This window comes from Pocillopora verrucosa, chromosome 9 (genome assembly GCF_036669915.1).
Source record: "Pocillopora verrucosa isolate sample1 chromosome 9, ASM3666991v2, whole genome shotgun sequence".
Taxonomy (NCBI): domain Eukaryota; kingdom Metazoa; phylum Cnidaria; class Anthozoa; order Scleractinia; family Pocilloporidae; genus Pocillopora; species Pocillopora verrucosa.
In genome coordinates this window covers 6289065-6308980 of record NC_089320.1, presented here as the reverse complement: position 1 = coordinate 6308980, position 19916 = coordinate 6289065, and the positions used below count along the sequence as shown (strand labels likewise).

Below are 19916 nucleotides of genomic sequence, written 5' to 3'. Positions count from 1 at the left end.
TTTGCCAACTGCTTTCCAGGCATCATCTGTAAAAAACCTCTTCAATTTTTCAAATTTGAAAATTTTCAGCTAAAACCGCGGCTCCCAAAAATATTTCTCATCTTGCCTAATAAATTTTCAAAAGAAATTTTCAAATTTTCACAACTTTGGCTATTCCTGCTCGTAGGTCCAGGTAAGCCCTTATGGTCACTGGCCATAGCTGCTAACAATGGTTTATAACTATACGCGTTTAGTGTTACCTCGTAAAACTCCCCGAAGAAGTTACGAGAGTTAGACGAAACGCCTCAGAGGATAAAGAAGTTTTACAACTACTGTTCTTACAGCACTGCTCACCATTTTAGTTTTAAATTTTTAAAATTTTTTTTTAAAAATTACTAAAAAGCTATTGAAAAAAAAATTAATAAGCGTTTGAGTCGGAGCTATTCCTGTCAGCGGTGAAATACAGGAATGGCTCCAGTCTCTGGTCGTCCGCCTGAACTGACCAAATGAGTTTTGACAGCGGAGCTTGTTAGCCGATGACTTTTTCATCGCTGGAATATCGCTGAACGACCTCGCTGAATAAGAAAGGCTGCCTTCCCTTCGCTACGTAAGTAATCATTTCTTTTTTACAGATCGGTGTTTTCACTCGCATTGATATTTCATTGTTCCGCTTTGAGACACGCGGTTAACAATACTCACGGGCAAAGAGTTAAGATATAACTTATTAACTTTTACTATTTTTATCATCCAATTACAGGTGGGAGCCATTCCTGTATTTAGTCGCTTGTCTTGGAGATTGCCGAAAATTAGGTAAGTTCACGGAGTTATAAAGTTTTCGTAAAGGTCGGGCCGCAAAGTTTTTTTCTGTAGATACCTTTTCTATGGCACCTACTTCTTAGCTATGTTAGTTGGATCAGTTAAGAACGCTTCACTTTTTCAAAAATTTACCTTGAATTTGATCGGTTTTCGCGTGTGTGACTTAAGCGAACCGATACGGTGTCATTCAAGTCTTCCTGTTTCCTTGATTGAAACATGATGTTCACAAAAGTCTCCTCGTTAGATAAGATAGAGTTAATATACATGGCTGGGCTATTTGTTTTTTGCTGAGTTACGTAGTTTTTTGTAAATTGTCCTCCAAACTTGTCTCAAATTAAAGTCTTGAAAAGTGTCACGACAAGCCTTCGGTCGAGTGAAATTTAATTTCCGTAAAACTCTGAAAAATAAAGAGATCCGATCAAACGGATTGTGGTTTTAGTATAGGTACATGAATGTCTTATAACACACAAGAAATGAGCGAAATCCGTGTCTTAAGCAAAATCGACCGGACCGCTCTTACAGAGACACTCTCTTAAGGTGGCGGAAAATGATGATGCCAGAATTGTAATATGATGAAAAAAATTTCACAAGAATTTACTGAAGCAAGAGATTACAAAGAGCCTATGACTTAACAATCCCTTGACCAAAACAAAATTAAAGGGATCGACCAATGTTTTTTTTTAACGAGTAAAAAAGTTCACTTACCGAATTTCCTTGAGTCCTAGAGTCTCGTCAGCTGTTTTTTGGGTGTTATAATTGCAATACACGAATATACATACTGTCAAATCAAAAGAAATACCGTGAAAGTAAAATTATAGAATTCAAATTGAGTATGAAGTGATACAGACAGGTTATGTTTTCCGTCGGGCTGTGAACAGTTTTGTTAATACTATGACGTCTGAAACATAGCGCCGGTTACAGTCCAACTTAAAAAAACTTACACTGGCCCAACATTTTATCCCGAATTTTTTTCATTTACGGCCTTTGAGGCCCAGTCCACTTGATAAAGGACAGAAATAGCTTCGCGTCATTAGCAGTTTGAAAGACGTCGATTTAAGTGTAAGGGAGAAATAACAATTTAAAGTCGAGCTGCGATGACTGACTTATTTGGGACGGTTGAGGACACACGTTTTTACTATTTTGTAAATTTGAGGTATGTACGATTTTTTTTGGAAAAACGAAAAATATTACGATAAACCCCTATATTGTTGCTTCACTTTTATCAAAACAGAAGTCAGTCAGAAGTCTATAGTTCACAGGGTGATTTTGCGGACCTCACGCGCAACGTAAACTGTTCACCTACTCAAAATTGTCCTCATTCACCAATTTTACTAACACTTTTTCGCAAGAAACAGCGCGCCCCAGCTCAATCAAGTCCACCAAGATTGTATAATGCACACTCAGGCCATTTTTAACGGCTTAAAAAAGGCAATGACGCCAAGAGGAATCTTTTGTTCGCAGCTTCTGATAAACTCAGTATAATTAATGTAATCGTTTAGACTGCGCTAGACTTCAATATCTAGAAAATTTTCTACCTTACTTTACAGACCTAAATAATTCAAATTTACCTGCTCGCTGATTGAGGCGGCAAGAGAGAAATTTCTCTGATGAAAGTGGAGGAAAGTTGCATTAGATAACGCAATAAATGATTACGCTTTCAACTTATCATATTTTGCTGAGGGTGCAGTCGTTCAACGTGATTTTCAAGATGAACCAGAACAACGCCTCTGAGGGGGTGTAGGGTCGTGTAGAGGTTCTGCAACCTCCTAATTAGGCGACAATGAAGTCATGAAAATAAATAGGGTTAGTGTTCCAAGCTTTTCAATTTTTTTTAATGTGAAATATATCACTATGAATGAACAACGATTTATTTCGATGGACTTATTCCACCGGTCGTTTTAGTAAGACAGTCGTACCGCGGTGGTGATAAATGGCGGGTGTAAAGTACAGTGATGAAAACGGCTTTGACTTTTGCCCACTGTGCAATCGTGGCGCAATAGGGACTTTGTCTGCTAGTGCTTATTCAACGCTTAAGTGACCTTACGTAGATTTGCATTGTCACGTAAACGGGCTCCTATGACAATGGCGTGCATTTTAAGTTTTCTTTTTCTGAAAATACAAGGAGTCTAAGATGTTTCTTTGGCACTCGTATAGGAGTTGAAAAATAATCGGAGAGTCACGTCACGCACGCTTATTGTGAAACAAGATTCGAGTATTTGATCAGAGATGTTACACGTTGGTTTCGTCATGTCACGCACGTGTGACCAAATTTTTTCCTCTACGTTGTAAATAAACATTGGTCAATGTGCAGTCTGAGCACAAAAGATAGTTTAAAGTATAACTTCAGGACATACTTATTTAAACTTCCTTTCCGGCGATCGATGGCCGTATCAGACTTAGAATTTGACAAATCCAATCAACAATCGTTTCCGTGAAAGCTGAATGTTAGCGCTCCGAGAGAGGCTCCGAAATATTTTCTGGTGAGAATGATGCCTCCGCGTTAGTGCTTTTTAGATAGAAAATTGTAGTTAATGTTTCAGTTCAGGATGAGACTTCGTTTAATAAAGATCGGTTTTGAAATAGAAGACAAGTTTAGACCGTAATTGTCGATAGAGTAATTAAGACCCGCTTACGTTGGTAAGCAATAATTTATTTTGTGATATGTTACGTAGTTGTGATTCAAAGCGAAACTTATCGCTATGGTTTTTTTTTTTCACTTAACTGATGTTTCTCAGGTCTCTCGGGAAAACAAAACCAACTAGTTTCCCGAGGGACCATACATAAAATGCTTTGTTATATATTTAGACTTTCCCTCAAACAATCATATGGCAAAATCAGCGTGAGCAACAACTGCGCAATTGTATACCGGTTGATATACATTTGAATTGGATCAGAAGCACGTGACCAAGAATCACCCCGCCACCATGCTCGTTTTGTTGAGTGAAAGTCTAAGTACGTGACAATTTCAGTTGACCTCTTCGTTAAAAGGAACGCCCCAAAGAATAGGAAAAGGAAATAAGGAAGATCATTACTGCTGTTACGGACACCCCCCAATGCGGACAAGGACCAACCCTCCGTCGAAACGCCTTAAAAAAACGACTGGAAAAAACTCCCGTTAATACGGACTCTCGCTATTACAGAAAATACGGACACTTTCATTTCCCCCTCCCCCCTCGACATTTTACTTGTTTTTTTCTCTCTCTATAGCAGACACTTAAGTACTTCATCCAAAATCCTTACTCACATGATATAAAGCGACAAAACGATAAAGGAAAATATAGAAACCATTCTTTAATTGTGTGGGAACTTGAGAATTTCTTGCTTGCGGCTGGATCTTTTTACTATCCGTAAGGTCACGTTAAAAGCTTTATGTGTACGTAGTTACATATAATTTTATATGTTTAGAGGCAAAACAATTTTTTGTCTAATTCCCTGCTGTGACGGACACTAAATCTCCCTCCCGAGGTTGTGGGAATTGACTATATTCTGCTCTCCAATCGCTTTTTTCCGTCAGAGATTCTGCTCGGTAAAGCTGACAATCGTCATAGAGTTCAATTAATCCTTTGTACTAAATATTCTGGCGCTCCGTATAGCAACCGGCCGTGAGAATTTAAAATACCATTATGTTAGATGCTCCGCGGGTTCTATCCGTTCGACTCGTTTTACATGATTCAAGGTAAAAATTCAAATGGCCATTACACGCAATTCTCGATTGTTATCTTCCTTAACCCGGTTTGATTATGACATTTATCGCAATAAGTTAGAAAGTCTTGTTATTACTGCCGGCCAATCGAGAGAAACAAGAAGAAAATATTATATCATGATTGAATCTGTAATTCCGTTGTCCCGTTGCAAACAGGATTAGGCCTGCTATGCTGGTAAACGTTGCCAAGACATAACTTGCGAGCGAGCGTTTATTTGGGCCAAAAACGGCTGGAAAAACTCCAAATTAAGAAGGTATGGCTTAAGTCTACCTTGGCAAGTAAATGTTATTTGTCCCGGCACAAGGTAGTTAACATTCCTTCGGCTGAAAGGCAATCAGTGGGAATCCTCAGAGTACTTCGCTGCGTCACAAGGTAAGAGTGGCAAAACCGTCTCCCTAGTCTTTCAAACATCTCATGAGTATATTGCCTCCTTGCAGCCGAAGCTTATGCTCGCTTCAGTAAGATGGTGCGTGTAAGAGCATTGCTTCCGACCTCTTGTGCGCAATTTTGTTTGAAATTTCTCGCTCGATAAACTAGTCTGCAGGAAAGACGTAATTTTCTCTGTTTTAGGCAAGCAAGGGGTAGGGTGAGCGAGATACGAGCCATGCAATAACGTGTCTTAACATTCTTAACGCTGTTCTGCTCTCCTGAAAAACACACAAAAAAAACACTACGGCCACTATCGGTGACCTTGGGCTGCACACCGGCACGTATTTTGTTGGCGAAAATTCAAAAGCCTCGAATAAAAAAGGAAATCTCTGCCCTTGTGGAGAACTGGGATAAGGTTGAGTGATATTAACCAATTTTGGAGAGGTTTTTCTGAAAGTCGCTGAATCACTCGAATGAACTACTCGAGATTGTCAATGGAGTGTCATGAACTTCGCAAAAACATGTTAATTGTCATGAAGTAATTTCGCAACACTTCGTAAAGAGATATGTGTTTTTTTTTTTAATTTTTGCTTTTTGCCTCCACCAAAGCCAAACAAAGTCTTGCGCAAACATGCACTGATAATGGCTGAACGGTCCTGAACAATTGTGTCGAACGCTTTTTTTTTTTTTTTTACTGTGGTTTAAACGGAGCTCTTGCTTAAGGAGTACCATGCCTTCTACGTCTCTAAATGAACTTAACGAAAGTCTGCAGTCGTGCAAGCAAAGTCTAAGAGATTATAAACTGCACTTTATGATCACTTGAAAAGTCCTAGTATAAAGTCCTAGTTGTTAAGAATGACTTTAATTGAGGCACTCTCATTTCCGTCGATTTAATTAGGTTTTAATGAGTATTTTTGCGTGGTCTTCTTTACAGAATTTTATTGATTTTGCGTATAATCGTTTAGCAAGACACGTGCACAAGAGATTATATGCAGTTTAATAATTTCTTGACGTGACGTGTATGAACAAATTCAGTAGAATCAGAAGCCCATTACTGTAATGGGCTCCTGGTAGCATTCAGTTTTTTGGGCCACATCCGGTAAGTTTAAGTAAAGCTTGAGTGGATTTACGTAACTGGTACGTGTTGTGCTGAATCACGCAAAGGGGTTTCAGTCCGGTTGGTTTGTGACCTGTAGTCAGGTTGTACAGGAAAAAACCGCTTGAATCTACTTTCACGACGCAACCATAATTTTAGAGTCGTATCTTCTCAAAACTGATGCGACGTTTGCGATCCACATCTTTTATCCAGTCGAATCAGTGCAATCAGGTATTAACTTTGTGAATTTACTTTCCTAGTGCCTTGAAGTGATGTATACATTGAATTTCAAGATATCATTATTGAATTGTAAAAATTGTTCTCGTAAATTGACATATTCAGCTCTAAGATCGAATTGAAATCGCGTCTGCCGCTCAACATTCTGCTTGTTAGAGGTGACCTCGCCATCACATGCCATGAAGTTGAGTTCTTTCTCTGTTATGCCCAAAAAATTTTTTTGCCACTGGCCGTGAGAGTTTAACATGATATTCTGCTTTGCTCCCGCTATCAAATCGTGCGAGAAAACGATTCAATCATTATTAAAGATACGAGTGATATTCCTTCTAAATTCTATTCTTAATTTGCTACTTTTTAATGAAAAAAAACCTGCTTTGAATAAGGAACATTTTCAAAGTTTGATAGAGCCAAATGTATATGAAGCAAACTAAGCATTTTACTGAATTAAATTTTGTCTCGTGCGTTGCAGAAGACGGCTGAAAAGTTCTAAAGTTTACTTTGGCAACTACAAGCTACTCATTTCATTGGCAAAAAGTCAATCAGTAGAAATCGACTGGCTGCATCACAAGATAAGAGCGGCAAATTTAAGGTATTTGTACCCTTCTCTTAGACTTCTTCTTCTTCTTTTAACAGTTGGTTTAGTGAACATAATGATCCTTTAAACCTGGAGCTTATGCCAGCTTTATGAGGATAAAGCGACTTACAGAATTACCTCTGAAATCCTTGACGCTTGTAATCCGCCTGGTTTCTCTGAATATTTACTGGTACCTATTCGTGCGTATTTACATAGCCTACGTGTGGCCGTACCCTCCCCCCAAGGTGAAACGGAAGCGAAGGAATGTTTACGCAAACCTGACACGAATGGTTTTTCGTGACGTCACTCTAATTAATGTAAAATAACGTCACTTGACGATAATTTTTTACGAAGTGGCTAGTGTTAGCGTGGAGGTTATCGAGATAAACAACAACATTGAAGTGAGTTTATTTTCCATTTTTCGGGTAAATTTACAATTCAGCGTCCGAGTACAAATATATATTTTGCTTTAAGGATATAGGAAAAGATTATGACGATTTTTGGTATAGAGTAAGAAGAGGATGATGTTCGATTAGCACCGCACTGACGAAACTAGATTTTAACGTCGACGCGGTTTCTGCTTGTATTTGTAAGCAGTGCTACGGTCATCGAAAAAAGTTCCATCATTTGCCGCTGAATCTCGGGGTTTTCACAGATTTCTTTAAGAAATGGTGAAGAGCGACTCTTTTCTCACTCGAAAGAATCGCTGAAAGAAACAGCTAGCTTTAATTTAATAGCTTCGCAGCACCGTTCGCAAAGAGACTGAAAGTTGAAGGCAGACAATCCTCTTGGCCCAAGTACATTGAAATAGTGCACCTGGTCTTCTGAGAGCTTTAACGGGTGGCACAATAAATATAGTGACCGGTTTCGTCTAGAGAAGACAGGGGATCGATCACTGGCGCTGCTTGATATATTAAAGATTTTCCATAGCCAGTTGGTAACGAAACGGAGATATCGTAGCCTTAAAAAGGTCTCTATCCCAAAAGTCGCGCAAACTTGCCTTTAAACCTCCTCGTAGATCGCTGTTGTCTGAAAAATTGACCATGAAAGCATTTTGTTCACCAGTTTGTTAGCCAAGCAGAATTGACGAAAGAGTCGATAAAGGGGGTTAACCAATAAAAAGTAATCATAATGCAAAAGAGTGACGTCACGGAACATGTTAGTGTCAGGTTTGCATAGACGTTGCCTCGCCTCCGTTTCACACTAGGCGGGGGGAGGGTACGGCAACACGTAGGCTAGTATTTACATCATATATTTGTTTGAAATATCTCACTCGGTAAAGTGTAAAATGGAATGAGACGTTGTGGTGGAGGAAAACGGAAAAAACTTTTGCTTATTCATTCTTCATGCTGTTCCACTCGCCTGAAAATGGAAAATAAAGGCCCTTTCTGCAGACTACTGATGAACTTGTGCGCACACGTGCAGGCGCAGATCTGTCACGACCTTTACCACGACCAGTACTCCAAAATTAAACAACAACTTTGTTTCAGTATATAAATAAACCAACTTTCAGTATAATAAGCATTATCCGGTGACTTCACATTCTTGCTTACACGTGTCAAGTACGGACCTTGTTAGTATTGTAAAGAGAAAGTGAAGGCAAGAAAAGAAAGTAAAAGATCTTGTGTAGACGGTGTAAGTGCTAAGCATTAAGAAGGGTTGTGTGAAAGTGTAGTTTGATCGTGCAGATGTTACCACAAGGTTTAAACCATTTACTGTATAAGGGGTCCATTCACTTTCTGAGAAAGAACTATGTCCTTGATGGACTTCCATGATCGCGAGCCGTTGGTTTTATTATGACACACAACCACTCAATCCTATTTGATTAAGATTCATATTACACATGAATGATTTAGATGACAGTGAGAACCGTGAGAACTGTGAATTCACTCCTTGTCAAGGTTGCATTTACCCGTTTGACTTGAAAGTAAGTCATTCTTATGACTCACCGATAGTCCATCTGCTCAATCGATTCCATTCTAACCCAGTTCAAATAATTTTAAAACGAATACTTTTGATGTTTGAATTGCAGCAGTCAAGATACTTGTGAGAGATTATTCAGCGTTAATTGATTTCCGGTTGATTTTTTGCGATAAGTGACAGATGATTGAACAATAGGATCATATTATATATTTAAAATGAGAGAGACCAGAGCGTGGGACAGAGAACGGTGAGAGAGAGCGGGAGATTAAGTTGATTTTATAAAATAAAACGTGAAGTTTCGGAACATAGCAGATTCTTTAGTCTCATTTCCGACATACTGTTAAGAATCTACTAATCTTCAGTTAAATCGGCTATAACATTACACTTCCTTTTAAGGTAATGTGACAATGATTGTTTTCATTACCAATTACGGTTGCATTGCTTCGATGAGGAAATAGGAAACGTAAGCTTTAAAATTTTCAAAGTAAGGATAAACGTGATTACTTCTGGCCTTCTTTGTCATATTTACTTCAGCCGAAGGACCATTGTTTCAGTATTCAAAGCTTTTAAAGGAAAATACTTGTAGGGGAATTTATAAAGATTTAAAACTATTTGCGGATGTAATTCGAGACGGCCCATTGCCCAATATTCTGACCCTTAAATAAACGAGCATTTGCACCGTGACTTCAGTAGACCGTTTCCAGGCGTGATAGAATGAAACCGGTGTCTTCCAACGAAGGTTATCTTCAAGAGGTATTTACTATTTTTTTTTATTATTCCGGAAATACAATTTCCAATTTTTCATGCATTATCCTTGGTACTTTTTTTCAGTTTGTTAAAATGTCGGCTTGCCCGCTCGTACCTCACTCAAGCCTGAGCTTAGCTCCTTATATCTGTAACTCATCTAACGGGTTGACCTTTATGAACTTTTGAGAGTAACTTTGAGATTCTTTAATAACTTAGTTGCAACTTATCTGCAGAGATGGAAGTTCCTAGTGCAGTTCTTTGTGTTACCCTTCCTGTAGCTATAATAAGGACCTTTAGCAAACCACGACGGCGACGGAAACGACGTTGCAAAACAAAAGATTTGATGAACAGAACAATAGCTAAACACTTGCGTCTTAAACTATGTACATTTCTTAGCCGTCCACCGCAAAATAACAACGTGAAATCATCAAAATTTGCATGGCCCGCGAAAAGAAATCCAGATAGCAGATTATTATTGTTTCCACTTGGAAATCAACGCCGCTCCATAAGTTATGCTGAGGTCAACTTACGGCGTAATAAGAGAAATATATACAAGTTTCCGCACAGCCCCATACTACATTATGCATTCAGTTCTTGGATAGAGAAAACAATGACAAAAACAATACATTGCCATTGGGAAAACAGATTTGTTTTATAATAGTATGGGGCTGTGCGGAAATTTTACCCATTCTTCCAATTTACTCAACCTAACCTCGTATTGTCTTATATGAAAATATTTAAAAGTTCAGATTTGCACGTCCCCTTTTGAGGCACTAGGGAACTTTAGCAGTTAGGACGGCAACGCCAAGGAAGAAGTCGATTTAAAAATGAGTATATGGTAAAATTTCCGCACAGCCCCATAGTATCATTGTAAAACAAATCTGTTTTCCCAATGGCAATGTATTGTTTTTGTTGTTGTTTTCTCTATCCAAGAACTGAATGCATAATGTAGTATGGGGCTGTGCGGAAATTTTACCTTTATGTCGGAACTTAGTTACTCGTGCGGAAAGCTATGGGCGGCCGTCACCACCAAAAATACAAGGATGTCATACAGATCAGCAAATACAAAGCTGGTCTAAGGATCGGCTGCAGGATAGCATAGTTAATAAAGGAATGGCATGGCCAAATTATGGACGGTTTAGTTTTCCTTCATGAAACAGAACACCCTAAACATGAATAGTTTAGCCAAATGATAAAAGGTCTAGTTGCCTATGTCGAGTTGGAACATGAAATTGTGTCATAGACTAACTCAATTGCGAATAGCTTAGCACTCATTTGCAATACAGTACACAAACGGTGTAGCGTTGCGTCAAATAGCTCAGCGTTATGTCGAATGGTACAGTGTACACACATACGGTGTAGCGTTGCGTGAAATGGCTTAGCGCAATGTCGATTAGCACAGCGCACATACCAAACGGTGTAGCGTTGCTTGAAATGGCTCAGAGTAATGTCGAATAGCACAGCGTACGCAGACTAATGTAGAATGGTACAGCGTACATACAACCAGTGTAGCGTTGCGTGAAATGGCTCAGCGTAATGTAGAATGGTACAGAGTACATACAAACAGTGTAGCGTTGCGTGAAATGGCTCAGCGTAATATATTTTATTTCTGGTGAAAAGGTCACATGTTTAATGGAGGTGAGCATAGGTAACGATCTAAAGCTACCTTGATCAAATCTTGTTTTCTTTAGTCTTAAGGCTTTCGTGTAGACAAATTGAACTTCGTAAGGCATTTCTTCATCTCATGGATTTCCAAGGACACAATTCTGTCTTGGATTAGGTTTGTTGAGCAAAAATGAATCTGTGAAAAGTTTGTTAGAAGTTACGAGTGGAAGATACTTTAGGTATTTTAGACATTGTTGTCGATACTGGTGCTGTTTGTTACGTTTCAAAATAAAAAAAAAATGAGTTTACTTACCTTCGAAACAACGCCTTACTTTGTTACATTTCGTTTTTACTTAAGGACTACACTAATTTAAATTTCCGAGATTTCCTCGTCGGAAACATTTGCTGTTTAATGTCTTAGTTATTTAATAAATATATGTAATAAATGTTGTTTACAAAAAAAGAAAACAATTTGAACTCGTGACTGATTCAGCATTTTAAAATACATCGTTTTGGCTCTCGGCCATCTTCAGGTGGAATATACAAGTTAACAACTTATCTTTTCAGATACGCAGTTTTTCCCAATAAGATACACTCAACTCATGCCTAAAGTTGAGTGTGATGTCACGCATTTCACTTTGTAGATATACTTAGAACAGCACAGCTTCATCGCTGGATCATTTTCCAAATAACAGGTTTGCATTTCATGGCTAAATGGCGCAATTTTCCTTTCACATAGCCGATGCATTGATTCATTAAATCCACACAAGTGCAAATTATAGATTATAGATATACCTTACCTTACCGTCTCGTTTCGTAAAGTACAGTAAGCCCTCTTTTAGACAATGACAAAACGACTTCTTTATTTCGCATTGACTTGAGAGAACATGAAATCTCTTTCCAATTTCTGAAACAGTCAAACTTGATAAGTGTCTACTAACTGCAGACCACACCTAAATAAAGTGCGTGGGTAGTGGGGAAATTTGTGTATAAAAGAGAGAAGACTGCTTTGTACGATTGTACCAACAATTTTTTTATAGTAAAAGTGCAAACCTTAAAATTGCGATAGTGCTTGCAAATACCATGCTGCCAAGTTAAGAGCTAAGAATCGGAAATTCCGGGATCTCTGCCGTCCGGATAAGATCAGTGACAAGGGGATCATAGGTAAATTTAGTAATGATATACTGTACTCGCAAAGGGAAACATGAAGCAACTGATGGATGACTCGTGATAACCAGTAAGTATAATTTAGCACTGGAACAAGTCGACTTAAAGGCATGCGCGTGACTCAACAGCGGAGGATTAGCAATATTTTCAGAAACAATTAATTATAATACAGAGTTTAGGTGGCAGTTTCGCATTCACATGCGCCCAGCGCAAAAAGTTTGACATTAAAATAGTCGAAAAACCGCTCAAAATTATTTGTATCATCCATTAAAAACTCCGTTAATCAGTGGCAATTACTAATATAGCCACCTCCCACCCCTCCATGCGTATTAATTGTTCGTCTTCCACCCCTCCCTCAGTAACAACAGTCTGCTTCCAAGCCCTCCCTGAGTACTGATTGATTGCATCCCACCCTTCCCTAAGTACTAATGGTTTGCCTCCCCCGATAAAACGATCTATTTGACCCGTGTCCCTGTCGTGCCATTTTTTCAGTAACAATAAGACTAATTTTAGAAATCTCCTGCACGTTCGATGCAACGGAAATGAACCGCTAGCCCACATGTTTTCTTACTGTTGAGCAAGGGTGACTTATGGTCACTTATGGCCACGAAAACGTACTTAAACTCCATTGACATAGATCCCACGTATTGCTACAATATGTGTATTTGTGTATGTATGCATCTATGTAGACATAACATAAGAAAGTGCTTTCAAATATGGGCATTCTTAAATTTCTTGACACGATTATTCCAAGAGCCTTGTCACAGCAGTCTGCCTTTATTTAAAGTTACGCGTGCGCGCATGAAATTTATATGTGCGCGCATGAAAATACAAAGTCAGAGTAAGAGCGATTCAATTAAAATAATGCAGTAAAATCAATCAATGAATCACGTGCTGAAGTTTCTTGGTATCAAGGTCGTGATAATATATGAAGCGTTTTACAAAAGGTAAGCTGTGCTGTATTCTTCAAACGGTATAGAAAGGCGAAAAAACATCATGCATCGGTCTGAGATGCCTCCTTTTAGTGAAATATTCAAAGGCCTCATTCATAGCCGTCTAATGGTTTTCTAAGATTCGTCTTACAGCACTTCCCACCAACGATCGCCCTGAACGCAGGCTTTTTCGTTTGTGATCCTTCGCGATGCTCGTCAATCTTAACCGCCTCTAAGTGTGAATGAGATATATTTTTCGGACGAATGACTTGTTCCATTTCTACCGCCATGTATGAATAATTTTTATTATATCGTAACGTCTTCACTATGATAATCACTTCTCTTACTGTTTTGTGGACGAAAGGACTATAGTACGATTACAGAAATACCCTTTTTCCCTCTGGAGTCCATTTTACCAATAAAACAAACTACTGCAATGCAAGGAAAATTCTGCTTGATATGAAAGAAAACAAGTAGTGACCAGCATATAAATTGTTCTTTCACTGATTGCAGGCGCCTGCGTAGGCTGATTCAACGGAAGATTATGACAATATCTTTGACCAAAAAGAGCGCGCGCCTGTCGATACTATGCGCCTGAACAATGACAGCTAATCTCACAAACCTTTCAAATATCTTTTTTATGGATTTTAAGATCAAAATCTCAATGAAAAATTGTTCAGCTCCTTAGGGACCAGTGAATATCCGCCCCTCGTTGTTAGCGGTTGTTATCAATGCCTCAGCGCTATTTCCTAGGTTCTGACATCATCATGATGCACAAAACCACATCCTCACGCAATTAAAAATGCTTTTCTTAAAAACATAATCATACACGAAATATCTAGAGAAATAACACTCCTATTCATTAGAGCTTAAATAAAGAAACCGGATTAATGGGCGTCAGGGTTGTATAATAAGCACACAGAAGTATGCAAAAGAGTTGCTCGAGACGTAGCCGACGGCAACTCTAGCTTCTTGACTGTTCGCCAGACTTCCAAAGTACTTCATTTTTCGATAACACGCGGCTAAAACACACAATAATTGCCCTATGACATTTTCAACACGTGTGTTCGATGTTGTATAAAAAGAAATTTCCTCTTCTTTGTCATACGCGGAAACGCGTCATCTTACATCACAATGCTGGGTATATGAACCACGCTAGCTGGCCCATATAATTTTGATTACAAGAATTTATCAGCCATGTCGTGATTAACAACAGAAATGAAACTCATTACCATAAAATTAAGCGACCCCTGTCTCAACTGTATCAAGAGTTCTTTTTTCCACGTTAGTCTGTTCTCCGACTTTAGCGCTGCTACACTTTCGCGCTTCACCCTTAGAGAGAGCTCCTGATCGCTAGTTAAGGATACTAAAACTTACACGGGCTGGTATCCTTTGCGAAAAAAAAAATGTTATCACGCCACAAACTGTATATCAATGGACAATTTATTTCTAAAATGTGTTTTCCCCCAAATTTTTTCGCGATTTAGCTAGATGTAGTCGTAAATCGAGTGAGGCACCTCTATTTGAAGCGGACGATATTTCTTTAAGCCGAATTTAACCACACTTATGAAACTTCTGCACAATGTCAGTGATAATGGTTTAATGCTCAAAATCTTATGTGGATTTTTTATTTAATATTGGTTGCTTTGCAATTGTTCTGTCAGGTTTGGTCATTCCGGGAAATCAGTCACGGGAAACGGAACTTCCTCACAGCTTGTTTTTGGTTAGTATCGTGGGAATCTTCGGGCCAAATTTCAAGGCTGTTATTTAACTTTTAACACCCCAAGAATTTTTTCAAAAAAGACGCACTCGTGTAATCAAAGTGACACTATGGTAAATTCTTGGATAGACTGTGCAGAAACATAATTAGATAATACAGGGTTTTAAGTCATGTTGCAAAATAAACTTGAGATTTTTTTCCTACTCTCCTAAAAATGACTGACTGCTTTCGAGGGAATCATCATTAGTTCAAATCTTGATAAATTGGCTATTCCGCGGTATACGTCCAGCACAATACAAGCCGTCACTACCACAAACGTCCTCCCCAGTTGATCAGCTGATACAGCAATCGGTCGCTGTCGTCTTTATAAGACGATTGCTCACCCCAGATTCCCAATGCTTTGTTAACTTACAGATTTGTTTTCTTGAGAACTGTAGTTAAATAGTAATGTTTGATCTGACGTGAAAAAAAGGAGAGCTATCGGCCATTGAAGGTCTACCTTATCCTTAAATTCTTACAAATTCTTACAAATTCTTACAAATTCTTACAAATTCTTACAAATTCTTAAATTATACTGATACACCGTTGCATTGATAAGCAACGCTCATTTCAGTTTTCCGCCTTGCTGAGTTATCTTTTCCCATAATTTGTTTTTACAGTTTCATACCGGATATCATTGTCAGTTACTACTGCGAAAAAAAGGTAAGCTAATTAAAATTACCCAGTTCAAGGTTTTCCGCATGGAATAAATCCAATCATCATTGTCTAAATCTACTTCAATGAGAAGGAAAAACTTGAAGGGAATGGTGTCCAACGTTGTTTTGAGCCTTATAAGAATTTTGTCGTATACAATTAAAATATTTTACCTAAAATTCCAGTCCATGAAAAGCGACGTAATGGCATTCTTGATAATCACCAATATCGTGTCTCATAGTGGGACAAGCACACAAGAAAGTGACACCTGAATGAGACTGCGGAAAATTAATTGCATCCTTCGTGAGACGGTGATTTATATTTGTTTTGCACCCCGGTAGCAATTCACTTAACTAGCTTCCCGGCTGGTCATAAGTTGCGTCATTTGAAGTCATCTGGTTTTCCGCTTATCCTTTAGCACCAGCTATGGCGACTTTACAATAAATTGCGAAAACAAGCTTGTACAGGCAGTTTTTTAGAGAAGAAAGAGTCAAAAACTAAATGCTTTCCACCTGAAAGGTCTTCAGTTACTTAATTAAGACAAATGGAATCACTAGCAAACATCGATAAATGGATTACTTTAGCGCGTGATCACTAAGCAACGTATTCTCTCCTTTTTGCCTACTCAAAAGCAACTTTTTCCTATCATAACGAATCTTACATTTGTTTGAATGTATAACTGAGTGATAGTTAGAGTAAGTAGTTGCTCTCTCTGTAGATGATGACTTTTGAATACTTCAGTACCTGAAACTTAAGACTGGTTTGATCTGATCGTTCTTCTCAGCTCTTCTCCTATTTTTCGTCTGGTACAGTATAACCCCACTACGGGTATCTTCTTACCACGGACAACTTCTAAGGTTTCCTAGTATCCAACCAAAACTCTCACATACATACTTAACGGAAATATAAGTAGCTTTAATGCGTACAACAGACCCTTAATCTCGGCACCAAAGAACAAAAGCGACATAAACTTAGTATTTTTAGTGCGGACACTTCGCTGTTCAGTTGACGTGAGTTGGTTTTGGTGAGGTAATTCACCGTCACCGTTTGCTGCTCCTCAGAGTCAACTATCGAGATATGATTAAGTGAAGTATATCATTACTTTGTTAAGTGCAATATTACGTTATGGTTCGTTGCGTTATATTTGGTAGGTAACAATGTGTCATGATGTATCGTAAACTACTGAATCAAAATGTACTGTATGCCTAATTTTAGCTTCGAGGTACTGATAACTGTCTGCAGATCCTCGTAAAAGGAATATCTCTAGTAAAAGACACCACCTTAATAAGGACACCGTGACTTTGCTCCGTCCCTTCAGTATATTCGTATCAGAGAGCTTCGACTATTCGGCGAAAAGGACTTAGTGGAATATAGAAACGACTATTTCCATCTCAGTCAAGAGACTCAATAGTGGAGATTTGAGACAAAAGATGAATAAATTGTCCGTCGTCTTTCCTCTCTGTTACATTCTGACTCAGAATTTAGTATATAGATGACGATTTCCTTCCGCAAAGAAAAATCAAGGTTACAAGGTCAGAGTGGAATTTCCTGTTCAGTTAGCAAGAATGAAACACTCGTTCTCTTTATTCCATGGACGTAAGTTCCACTGACGAAAAAAAAATTATAACAAGAAACGCACCAGTGCTTTCTTTAACTACTTAGTTATCCAGTACACAATGCCAGTTACATACAAACTCATTTCATTCTGTGTAACTCTGTGTAATATCTTAGGCTCTCACTCTTTGACTCTCACTGGATACTTCTTCCTTAACTGCGGAGTTCTGACCCTACTCTACTGCACACTATCTGCATTCTTCTGGTCTTCTCTTCTCTCTCGTAAGTAAGCTTGTAATCTAACTGAGCGTGAAAACCTTCAAAACTCAGAGTGTCCCTCTCGTTTTTCTTTGAGGATTTTCGTCTCTGTTCATGTTATATTAACGTCAATTACGGCGCTTGGCATGTTTACAGACCTTTCTTTGGTTCTTCTGTTGTTATTTACCGGCTCGCTTGTTCCGAAATTTCACTTTCAACTAGACGCATATCTGCGTTCATTCGGGCTTTCTGTTGAAAAGAAACTTTGTTTTTTGTGCCTGCATTAGTGTTTGTCTACCGCGAATGCTAAGTGCATATTTTGTATGAGTTTTGAGTGTATCATACATAGTATCTGTGCTGATTTTGGACCGCAAAAACCTCTCTTCTTCCGCCATTACACCATGCCATGTGCTTATCAGCCAAAACGTCGCGCATACGTCAGATCAGAGTCAATACGTGGTGCATGCGTGTTAAGGACTTGAAAGCGATTTACAACTGAGCGAAAAAAGGACAAAGCCGGAATTTCAACTCGGGCGTTTCCTTTAGAAAGCCAGAGTGATTAACGAAAAAAAGCTTAAGAGAAGTCTGGAAAATGTTCGGACATACTACAAATTGGCAGATGGCGTGACAACTTTAACTCTCTTGCTCTATTTTCTATACTCTGATAGAGCACGCTGTTTCAACCATGACAGTGCGCGTTATACCCGAACTTATTATAACATGATTTAGTGTTTAGTGTTTAGTTTATAACATGATGATAGTGCAATTTGATGTAATAAGCAAGAGCAAATTTTTCAAAGAAGATAATTTCACCCGAATATAACTCGAGAAAGCGTTACCGGAAAAAGCAACTGACCCCAAACTGAAACAGGAAACTGAAACCCCTCCCCCTCCCCCCTCTGCTCACAGTTGCTTGAAGAGTGCTCAGGTGGTCGTATTTCGGTGAAGCAATCAGAGAGACCGAACTTTTAGGCGGGCTAACACTGTTGGTAAGTGATGCACAATGTGCCATTCGTATGAATCACTCTCTTCTGCAAACGTCCCATTGAACCTTTATCAGTTGCAGACCAGTTTAGTAGAACTTACCGCAGACAGTAAAATTGCTGTAGCGAGATAGTTTCCATCTGTATTGACTCCCTTCTGATTTCTGATCGAAGAGAGGATCGAGTGATAGACATCATCAGTAACCTCTTGATTAAGAAATGCATTCATTTAATCGATGTAAAGCGCAGTTTTTAAGACTGGTTTGGAGCTACATCATCGGAGTTTCGTCACATGCGGAAGTAAAAGTAGAGTACGATTATCAAATGGCTTTGGGCATTGATCACGAATTATACCGGAAGTCTGATGAGACCCATTGCGCGATCACTATCAAAAATAAGTGGATAACAGCAAGGTTCCAAAAATTTTATTTTTCATGTGGCACATTTAATCGCTTTAGGCGAAGCGTGGGCGTACGAGGAACGCTGAGTGTAGCTTTCACTTTCTACTCCATTACTACCGTTTCAAAGTTTCTGTTTCCAAAGGTCTGTCATGACACGCTAGGGAGCATGATCACATGACTCGTATTCTTTTCTATTCTCGTAAGGTATAATTGCAGAAATTTAAAACCAAAGCAAACACCATAATCCAAGGAACTTAAAGGTCAGATATCGGATAGAAGAAACAGACCTAAAAAAACAAGTCGCGCTGCTTAGCTAATTTTTTTACGTTCCCAAAAAGAGCGCCCGATGATCCTATCGTCTGATGCCGATTGAGCTGAATGTTGTTAGAGAAATATAAGAGATATTGAAGGGTACCGTAATTTCTGTCCATTTACCCGCGCGGCAGATTACCCGCATCGGTCAATTTTTGCAAGAACGAGGAAAAAGTTTCAACAGATTACCCGCACTAGCAGATAACCCGCACCCAAAAACAAATGAAAATCGTCGACTCACACAAATTTCCTTTATTGCTTTTGTTGACATGATATCCTTTAGGGTACAATTAATAAATTTTCACACTTTTTGCCTCCGCTGTTTCATTGAGAATGATACCACTTGTAAAAATCTGTTCTCAAAACAAATCGATATCTCGAGATTTACTGAGTTTAAGAAATCGCTTGAAACGGGAAATTACTCTTTCACTCAAGGCAGCGCTAGCTAAGAAATTTCACTGATGCGTCGAATATTCTGTCGCGTCATTTATTAAGCGGCGCCAAGAAATGAACAAGCCGGCATGGCATCATTTCCCGTGTGGATTGCTCTGAAGCCAGCTTTTTCATAATTAAATTCTTTTATTTTCAAGTTCACTTCTCATGTGTAAGTGTGAATTGCTTTTTGAACTTAACAAAGAAACAAGCTGTGCAATTGACAAGGTAAGAAAGTAAGAGTACAAACAAGATAAAACCTTTGTTATCGAGTTTGTACAGTTTTCGATTTGCATCGGCTTTCATCGAGAGCATCAAAGTCTCTTATTACAATGAGCAATCTGCACGAAATAAATGAGTTATTGCACAGGTTTTTTGAAGAGTATCTTTAGTGGATCTTATCATCTCTGTTAT

General features: G+C 38.7%; 1 protein-coding gene across 5 annotated transcripts in view; it reads left to right on the top strand.

The window, feature by feature from the left end:
* Nucleotides 1-6024: 6024 nt before the first annotated feature.
* LOC131789197 (uncharacterized) overlaps nucleotides 6025-19916 on the top strand; it is a 57133-nt gene continuing 43241 nt past the window's right edge. For 2 of the 5 annotated variants that reach the window (XM_066172109.1, XM_066172106.1), the window contains exons 1-3: nucleotides 13095-13164; nucleotides 14814-14872; nucleotides 15529-15571. The gene's annotated coding sequence lies outside the window, so the exon portion shown is untranslated. Of the gene's footprint in view, nucleotides 6196-6670; nucleotides 6791-9419; nucleotides 9452-13094; nucleotides 13165-14813; nucleotides 14873-15528; nucleotides 15572-18313; nucleotides 18364-19916 lie in introns of those variants that run through there. The other 3 variants (XM_066172112.1, XM_066172107.1, XM_066172108.1) reach the window with 3 other exon arrangements.